Genomic DNA, 10,185 nt, shown 5'->3' on the forward strand with positions numbered 1-10,185 from the left:
CAGTCACAACACATACTCATTGCACACACCTCACATGGACACACCCCACACCACACACAATACAGTGCAGACACCTCACAAACACACACTTCACAACCACACTCCACAATACACACCCCTCACACTCCATAGTGCACACTTCTAACACCCAAACCACACACCACACACACCTCACACTCCATAGTGCACATTTTACACCAATCACCACACACTGCACAGCTTACACACCTCATACACTTACCTCTTAATACCCACACACTCCACAGTGCACACACCTCAGACATGCCACTTAACACACTCCACAGTGCACCACACAGACCCACAACACGCAACACACACTCCAGAGCACACACACAGACAACCATGCAACACACTGCACACACACTTCACAGTGAACAGAACTCAGACACAGCAGACACTCAGTACACAGTGCACACACCTTTCAGACACTTCACTCACCACACAAACTCCACACACTCCACAGTGAACATACCACAGACACTACTCACCACATAGCAGGTAACACCTCACAGACACCCACCGTGCAACACACTCCACAGTTTACACCTCAGACACACCACAAACCACACAGCACACACCTTTTACAGACACTCCACTCACTGTACACACCACACACTCCACAGTGCGCATACCACACACCACGCACCACACACAAACTAAGCACATACCTCACACAACCATGCAACACACCACACACACTGTGGTGAACACAACTTAGAAACCACACACTTCACAATGTACACACTTTTCACACAAACACACCACTCACCACACACTGCAAAGCTTACACATTTTATAGACACACCCCCATCACAGACATACTCCACAGTGCACACATCTCTCAAAAACACAATTTAACACCACAGTACACACACCTCACAGATGCACACCACTCACCCTACACACACTTCAGTGCACACCCCTCATACACAGCTTACCACACAGTCCACAGTGCACACAGCACAGACACACACCACACACACACTTCACAGCGCAATAACCTCACAGAGGCACACACCACTCACCACACACACACATTCCTCAGTGAACACTACACAAAAACCATGCACCAAAGACAGTTCACACATGCTCCAAAATACACACCTCTCAGACGCACATCCCTCACCCACAAACCACACACAATTCAGAGCACACACATTAGACACACACCACACACTCCATTGCGCAGACCAAACGAGAAACACACCTCGCATTACACACTTCACACACATGCCACAATACACACTGCTCAGACACTTCACAGTGCACACACCTCACACGCAACTCACCCCACACACTCCACAGTGCACGCACCTCACTCAGACACAAACCACACACCACACTACACACATCTTTGAGACAACTCCACTCACGATGCACTCCTTTCATAATGCACACATGCAGACACTACTCACCACACACATTTCTTAGTGCACACCTCTCACAGACCCATGCCACTCACCACACACACACTGCACAGTGCACATACCTATCAAAGATACACACTACTGACCACACTCCACAGTGCACTTCACACAGAAACAAACCATGTACTGCACACAGTTCACACATGCACTCCAAAATACTTCTCAGACATTCCTCACCACCCACACCACACAATCCACAGAGCATACACATCAGACACCACTCACCACACACCGTCATTTCACAGTGCACACACCACACAGACACACCACTCACCACACACACTTTGCATGCATCACAAACACCACACAACACACACTACACATTGCATACAACTCACACAGATGCACACCACTCACAGCAGCACACACTCCACAGTTCACACCTCACACAGACACCACACACGCTGCACAGTGCACATAGCTATCAAAGACACACCACTCAACACACACTCAACAGTGCACACACCTCAAACACACACCACTCCACACACCCAAACTCCACAGTGCACACACCTCACACCATGCACCACACTCCACAGAGCGAACCCCTCACACATGAAATACAATCCACACTCCATAGTGAACACACCTCACACAAACCACACATTACACACTACACAGTGCAGTGGCCTTACGCAAACTCCACTCACCACACTTCACACACTCCACAGTGCACACACAGGCACACTACACACCAGACACTCCACAGTGCACACACCTCACAGAGACACATCACTCAACACACTGCACAGTGCAAATACCTCTCAAAGATACACATCACTCAACACACTCCACAGTGCACACACCTCTGACACTCCACTAACCACACATTCCACAATGCACACACCTCACAGACACCACTCACCACACTTCACAGTGCACACTCCTCAGAGGAACACACCACGTACCACACACACTCCACAGTGCACACTCCTGACACACCACTCATCATACACTCCACAGTGCACACTTCACACATGACTCACCTCACATTCCACAGTGCACACACCTCATAGACATGCCATGCACCACACTCCACAGAGCAGACACCTCACAGACGCATTATGAAACCACACTCCACAGTGAACGCACCTCAGACACAAACCACACATCACACACACTACACAGTGCACTGACCTTTCACAAACTCCACTCACCACACACTCTTCACATAATCCACAGTGCACACACACACTGACACTACACACCACACTCCACAGTGCACACACCTCAGACACCACTCACCACACACTGCACAGTGCAAATATCTCTCAAAGATACACACCACTCAACACACTCCACAGTGCACACACCTCTCACACCTAACCACACACTCCACAGTGCACACTCCTTAGAGGAACACACCATGTACCACACACACTTCAGTGTATACACATCATACACCACTCCCCACACATTCCACAGTGCACACACTTCACACACACCACACACTTCACAATACACAGCCCTTACACAGACATTCCACTCAACACACACTCCACACACACTTCACTGTCCTCAAACCTCAGACTAACACCACACACAAACACTTCACAGTGCTCACACCTCTTGCAGTCAGAAACCACTCACTACACAGTGCACACCCCTCAGACATACCACTCACATCACACATTCCACAGTGCACACCTCATACACACCATGCAGCACACACTCCACAGAGCACACAACTCATAGACACACCACACAACACACACTTGACACTCCACTGTGAACACACCTCAGACGCACCACATACACTACACAGTGCACACACCTTTCACAGACTGCAGTCACCATACTCCACGCACACACTCCACAGTGCACACACCACACAGACACCACTCACCACAGTCCAAAGTGCACACACCTCACTCAGAAACAACCCACTCACCACACACACTCCACAGTGCACACCTCATACAGGCACACGGCACTCAACACACCACATTTACACACCTCAGACACACCACTCACCACACACACTTCACATTGCACACACCTCACAGGGACACACCACTCAACACTCCACAGTGCACACACCTCACAGGGACACACCACTCACACCACAGTGCACACACATCACAGACACGCTGCTCACCACACACACTCCATGGTGCATACACATAACGCAGACAAGCACCACTCACCACGCACACATTCCACAGTGCACAGCACACTGACACACCACTCACCACACACCAGTGCACACACCACACAGAAACAGACCTCACAACAAAAACAGTTCACACCACTCATTACCCACACACTGCAGCACACACATTTCAAATGAGCACATTACACACAACAGTTTGCACATACACTTTACAATGCACACCTCACACACTACAGTGCACACGTCACACAGTCACACCATGCACCAGACTCTACACACCAGTGTACACGCCTCACACACACTTTGCACCACACTCCCCACACACTCCACAGTACACACACCACTCAAAACACTCCAAAGCACACACACTCCACACACATCTCACAGACACACAAAAGGCTCCACACTACACACCTCACATAGACACACACCACTCACCACACAATCCACAGTGAACATCGCTCACACAGGCACACGCTCACCACACTGCAGTGCAGACAGCTCACAGACACTACTCACCACACACACTCCACAGTTTACACACCTCACACCACCACTGCACACACTTCACAGTGCACACACCTCACAGACACACACCACTCATCACAATCCACAGTGAACATCCCTCACACAGGTACACACCACTCACCACACGCACTCCAGTGCACACAGCTCAGACACACACCACTCACCACTGACACATTCCACAGTACACACAGCTCACACTCCTCACACACCAGAGTGTACACACCTCACACAGACACACACCACTCACTACACACACTCCACAGTGCACACACCTCACACAAACACCACTCACCATTTGCACACACTCCACAGTGTACACACCTCACAGACACACTGGGCACCACACACTCCACAGTGTTCACACCTCACAAAAACAACACTCGCCAAACTGACTCGAGTGCACACACTTCAGAGACGCACACCACTCAACACATTTCACAGTGCACACACCTCACAGACACACACCCTTCACCACACACAAACACTCCACTGTGCATGCACCTCACAGACCCACACCATTTACCTCACACACCACGCACTACATACAGTCCAGAGCAAACATTTCCCACAGACACACCATGTAACTCACTTTAAAAACACACTCCAAAGTGAACACATTTGACACACATCACATCACAGTGCACACAGCTTTCACAGACCCACTCCACTCACCACACATTCCACACACACACTACACAGTGCACACACTACACAGACACACAACTCACCACACACATACTCCACTGTTCACACCACTCAAAAAGACACACGTCACCAAACACACTGCAGAGTGCACACACCTCTCAAAGGCACACAACACACTTCACAGTGCACCCACCTCTCAAAGATACACACCACTCACCACATACCCACTTCACAGTGCACACACTTCAGGCAGACACACCACTCACACACTCCACAGTTCACACACCACACAGGAACCCACCATGCACCACACACACTCCACAGTGCACATACCTCACACAGACTAACCACTCACTGTAAACACAAACTCCACAGTGCACACACCACACACACACCATGCACCACATACACTACTCACACCACAGTGCACACCCCCACACACCACTCACCACACACTCCACAGTGCACACACCTCATGCAAACACACCACCACACACCACACACATTTCACAATACTCAAACTGCACAGTGCACACTCCACACAGGCACATACTATGCACCACACCCCACACACACTCCATAGTGCACACACCTCAAAGACACACACCACTCACCACAACCACTCTCCAAGTGCACATGCCTCAGACACACACCACTTACCACGCACTCACTGCACAGTGCACACACCTTATACAGACACATACCACTAAACACACTCCACAGTGCACACACTTTTCAAAGACACACCACTCACCACAAACATGCTCCAAGTGCACACACCTCACAAAGCCACACACTACTCACCACACACGCACTCCACAGTGCACATACCTCACATAGAAAAACGCCACTCACCACAACCACGCTTTCCACATTGCACACATCTCACGCAGAAAGACACCACACAAAACACATTGCACAGTGTGAAACCTCAGACACCACTCATCACACACACACTCCCCATGCAGACACCTCACAAGATCCAGACTAACCACAGACACACACTGCAGTGCACACACCTTACACAGACCACTCACCACACACACACTTCACAGTGCACACACCTCACACACGACACACACTTCACACACCACAATACACAGCCCTTACTCAGACACATGCCACTCATGACACGTTCCACACACTCCACAGTCCTCAAAACTCAGACTTAACACCACTGACCACACACACACACACCACGGTGCTCACACGTCTCGTCACACACCACGGAAGACACACACACACACTACACAGTGCATACCCCTCACATCGACACACACACAAACCACACTGCACAATGCACACCTCTCAAAGGCACACACTAAACACACTCCACAGTGCACACACCTCTCAAAGACACACCACACACTCTACAGTGCACAAACCTCACACAAGACACACACCCCTCACCACACACACACACTCTGCATTTTTCTTCTAGACCAATTCATGTTTCTAAAAAATGTAAAAACTGAAAATTCTCTGTTGATTCATGTTTTATAGGCAACCGCATTATTGTTGAAACAAGACTACAAAGGAGGAGAAATGATGTTGAAGTCAGCACTGGCTTTAGCTATCAAAGTGCTAAATAAGACCATGGATGTTAGTTAACTGTTTGCTGAGAAAGGTAATTCATATTCTCTCCTTTAATTCACTCCATTAGACCGAGTGAGTTAGGTTTTAATGTGTTATCCTAGTTCATTGAAACAGCCGCCCTATGAATTAGGTAGTGTTATTCCTGTCTTCTAACTGAGGACACTAAGACTTACTGAAGGTAAGTGAGTTGACCGAGATCAACATTGGTAAATTGTGGACACACTATTCTCAATACTCACAGAGAGAGATCCTGCACCGTGCTACTTTTAGTTAAGTTATCAAATCTTCTCATCAGTGATATCTTTGCTTGTATGTGTGATAAAACATATGCATGTAGTTACATATTTTACATAGGTTTGGTATTCTTTAACAGAGATACAAAATGTACATGGGTTGTGATACCCTCTTTATTCTTTTGAATCTACTAATCTCATTTTAAGCTTATGTTAGCAATTCCAAATACTTTGTTCAAGATTTCAGGCCAGGTGCGGTGGCTCATGCCTATAATCCCAGTACTTTGGGAGGCTGAGGTGGGCAGATCACCTGAGGTTGGGAGTTTGAGACAAGCCTGACAAACATGGAGAAACCCTGTCTACTAAAAGTACAAAAAGTTAGCATGGTAGCGTGTGCCTGTAATCCCAGCTACTTGGGAGGCTGAGGCAGGAGAATCGCTTGAACCTGGAAGGTGGAGGTTGCAGTGAGCCAAGACAAGATCACAACATTGCACTCCAGCCCAGGCAACAAGAGTGAAACTGTTTCAAAAAAAGAATATTTCAACTGGGCATGGTGGCTCACTCCTGTAACTCCAACACTTTGGGAGGCCAAGGTGGGCAGATCACCTGAGGCCATGAGTTCAAGACCAGCCTGGCCAACATGGTGAAGCCCTGTCTCTACTTCTGAAATACAAAAATTAGCCTGACTTGGTGGTGCACACCTGTAATCCCAGCTATTCGGGAGGCTGAGGCAGGAGAATCACTTAAACTTGGGAGGCAGAGGTAGAGGCTACAGTGAGTCGAGATTGTGCCACTGCACTCCAGCCTGGGTGACAGAGACTCCATCTCAAAAATAAAAAATATTTCTAAATGTTTTTAAGAAATTATGGTAAATTAACATGTCACTTTAGATTAGGACAGTTTAGCTCCTGGTGTTCCTTAGAAAATGCCACTTATGGCCAGGTGCACTGGCCAACACCTGTAACCCCAGAACTTTGGGAGACGAAGGTGGGTGGATTACCCGAGGTCAGGAGTTTTAGACCAGCCTGGCCAACATGGTGAAACCTCGTCTCTAGTAAAAATACAAAAAATTAGCCAGGCATGGTGGTGCATGCCTGTAATCCCAGCTATTCAGGAGGCTGAGGCAGGAGAATTGCTTGAACCTGGGAGGCAGAAGTTGCAGTGAGCCAAGATTGTGCCACTGCACTTCAGCCTGGGCAACAAGAGCGAAACTCTGTCTCAACAAAAAAAAAGAAAAAGAAAGAAAATGCCATTTACATACAGATTGCCCTCTGTTGTCTTCTTCCACCCAATTTCAAGGAGACACTACTCAATTTCCCTAGTACAAAACAATTCCTTCCCCTTTGGCTTTTAGTCTGCTTTTCTTGGCCATTTCATGCCTTTTTTTGTTCTGTTTTTGAGACAGTCTCACTCTGTCACCCAGGCTGGAGTGCAGTGGCGTGATCTCAGTTCACTGCAATCTCTGTCTCCCAGGTTCAAGTAATTCTCCTGCCTCAGCCTCCTGAGTAGCTGGGACTACAGGTGCCCACCACCATGCCCAGCTAATTTTTTTTGTATTTTTAGTAGAGACAGCGTTTCACCATGTTAGACAGGGTGACCTCAATCTCCTGACCTCATGATCCACCTGCCTTGGCCTCCCAAATTGCAGGTATTACAGGTGTGAGCCACTGCACCCAGCCTGTTTTTTTTAAAGACTTGAAAGTCCATAAAAAATATGTTATTACCAGTTGAAGATTCTGAAATTGTGGTTCCTTCTGATCAGCCCAGCTAATAGCAGGCCAGCAATAGCAATCGTTCAATTATGCTTTTTCTAAGGGAGTGACAAAATGGCTGCTAAGAAAGTTGCAATCGGTGAGGTGAAGATATTTAAGTAAAAATTGTAATTAAAACATTACAAGATCAAAGGCATTTTGTTCTCATAGAAGGGAATAATAACAACATTAAGCCTAAAACATAGGAGAGTGCTGAACTAAGGTTCAAATGATGTAATGAGCAGAAACTGAGTGTTAAGTTTCTCTGCTAAGTATGCCTGCCTGCCTGCAATACAAGTAAACGTATGTGTTTGTTTTTAGTGGAAATTGCAACACTAACAAGAAAGAATGAAAAGATGGTAATCAGAAGTTCTCAAACAAAAAGAAGTTGAACAGTTGATCAAAAAACATCAGGAAGAAGAAGCTAAAGCTGGGCCTGAGAAGAAAGAAAAAGAACAGAAAGAAAAGGATAAATAGACAAAATCAGAGATTCGGTTACTCATTTGGGGCACCGTTTCTGTGTAAAAGCTGTCCTGCTCTTCCAAACTAAGAAGGCTTTGACTTTTTTTTAACTGGTACAGTGGGAAACTAGGACATTACATACTGAATTGGGTCTTTATCATTACTGTTTAAATACTTTATTGTAATGATGAGGGTCACTTTCTGTGGACATCTTAATCTTCCACACACATCCCCCTTTTTTGGAATAAAATTTGGAAAATAGAAATGAAGGAATAAATTCTCTGTAGCAGCAATTGTTACATATACAAAACTGACAGGGCGAGTACCTTCTTTTCGTGCTTTACGCACACTGTGGCTTACACTCCTTTCCCGAAAGGGCACATTCGTCAGGCTGGCCAGATTATTCATCTCTGTCTCCAGGGATTGGTTTGAGGATGAACACGTGGGCTGAGCAAAGCCAGGATTGATGTGTGGATATGAGGATCTCGCAGCTAGGACTGAGGCTGCCCACCAAGCTGCATGGAAGATGAGGTGTAGGAGAAGTTAAGACCACAGAGGAAAAGTGAAACCAAGAGATGAGAACCATTACTGTTGGCTGAAGAGAGCTCCGTTGCTGGGTTTTTTTCAACATGAGTTCCCTTGGGATTCTGTGGCTTCGTGATAGAAGTGATACAGGGCAGTGCTACTTAACGTGTAGCCATAGTGCTCGAGCATCACCTGCACAGATTCTGGTGTCCCATCTGAGATCTGCGTTAATACCTCTGAGGGTGGAACCCAGTAATATCTTTTAACAAGCTTTGCATGTGATTCTTAGGAATGCTAAATAAAGCTTTAAGAACTTTTTGTTACACATTAGTTTAGAATCACCTAGCAAGCTTTTGCAACTTGTAATGCCATTTCAACTCAAGCTCTGTGGTGGAACTCAGTAACATTTTTTTAAACTCTTCAGGTGATTTTCATCAGCCAGGATGAGAACCCACGCACTGAGCCATCGTTTGCCCTTCTCTCGGCTGTTGTCAATCAGATATGGTATTCCAGCTTAATTCTTCATTGCAGATTTTCTTAATGCAGCTTCTGGCTGGGCACGGTGGCTCATGCCTGTAATCCCCACACTTTGGGAGGCCAAGGCAGGCAGATCATGAGGTCAAGAGATTGAGACCATCCTGGCCATAGTGAAACCCTGTCTCTACTAAAAATACAAAAATTAGCCAGGCGTGGTGGCACGCACCTGTGGTCCCAGCTACTCGGGAGGCTGAGGCAGAAGAATTGCTTGAACCCAGGAGGCAGAGGTTGTAGTGAGCCGAGATTGTGCCACTACACTCCAGCCTGGCGACAGAGCAAGACTGTCGGGGGGAAAAAAAATGCAGCCTCCTGTAGTTTTCTTTACAGACTAAGGTATTTCTGAGTCC

The 10,185-nt window shown here is 47.1% G+C and overlaps 1 long non-coding RNA gene across 3 annotated transcripts in view; it reads left to right on the plus strand.

The window, feature by feature from the left end:
* Positions 1-9,041, plus strand: part of LOC128931176 (uncharacterized) — a 75,514-nt gene extending 66,473 nt beyond the window's left edge. For all 3 annotated transcript variants that reach the window (XR_013528827.1, XR_013528826.1, XR_013528828.1), the window contains 2 exons: positions 6,238-6,361; positions 8,636-9,041. This is a non-coding gene — a long non-coding RNA (uncharacterized LOC128931176). The remainder of the gene's footprint in view (positions 1-6,237; positions 6,362-8,635) is intronic.
* The last annotated feature ends 1,144 nt before the right edge of the window (positions 9,042-10,185 follow it).

This window comes from Callithrix jacchus, chromosome 17, assembly GCF_049354715.1.
Source record: "Callithrix jacchus isolate 240 chromosome 17, calJac240_pri, whole genome shotgun sequence".
Lineage (NCBI taxonomy): Eukaryota > Metazoa > Chordata > Mammalia > Primates > Cebidae > Callithrix > Callithrix jacchus.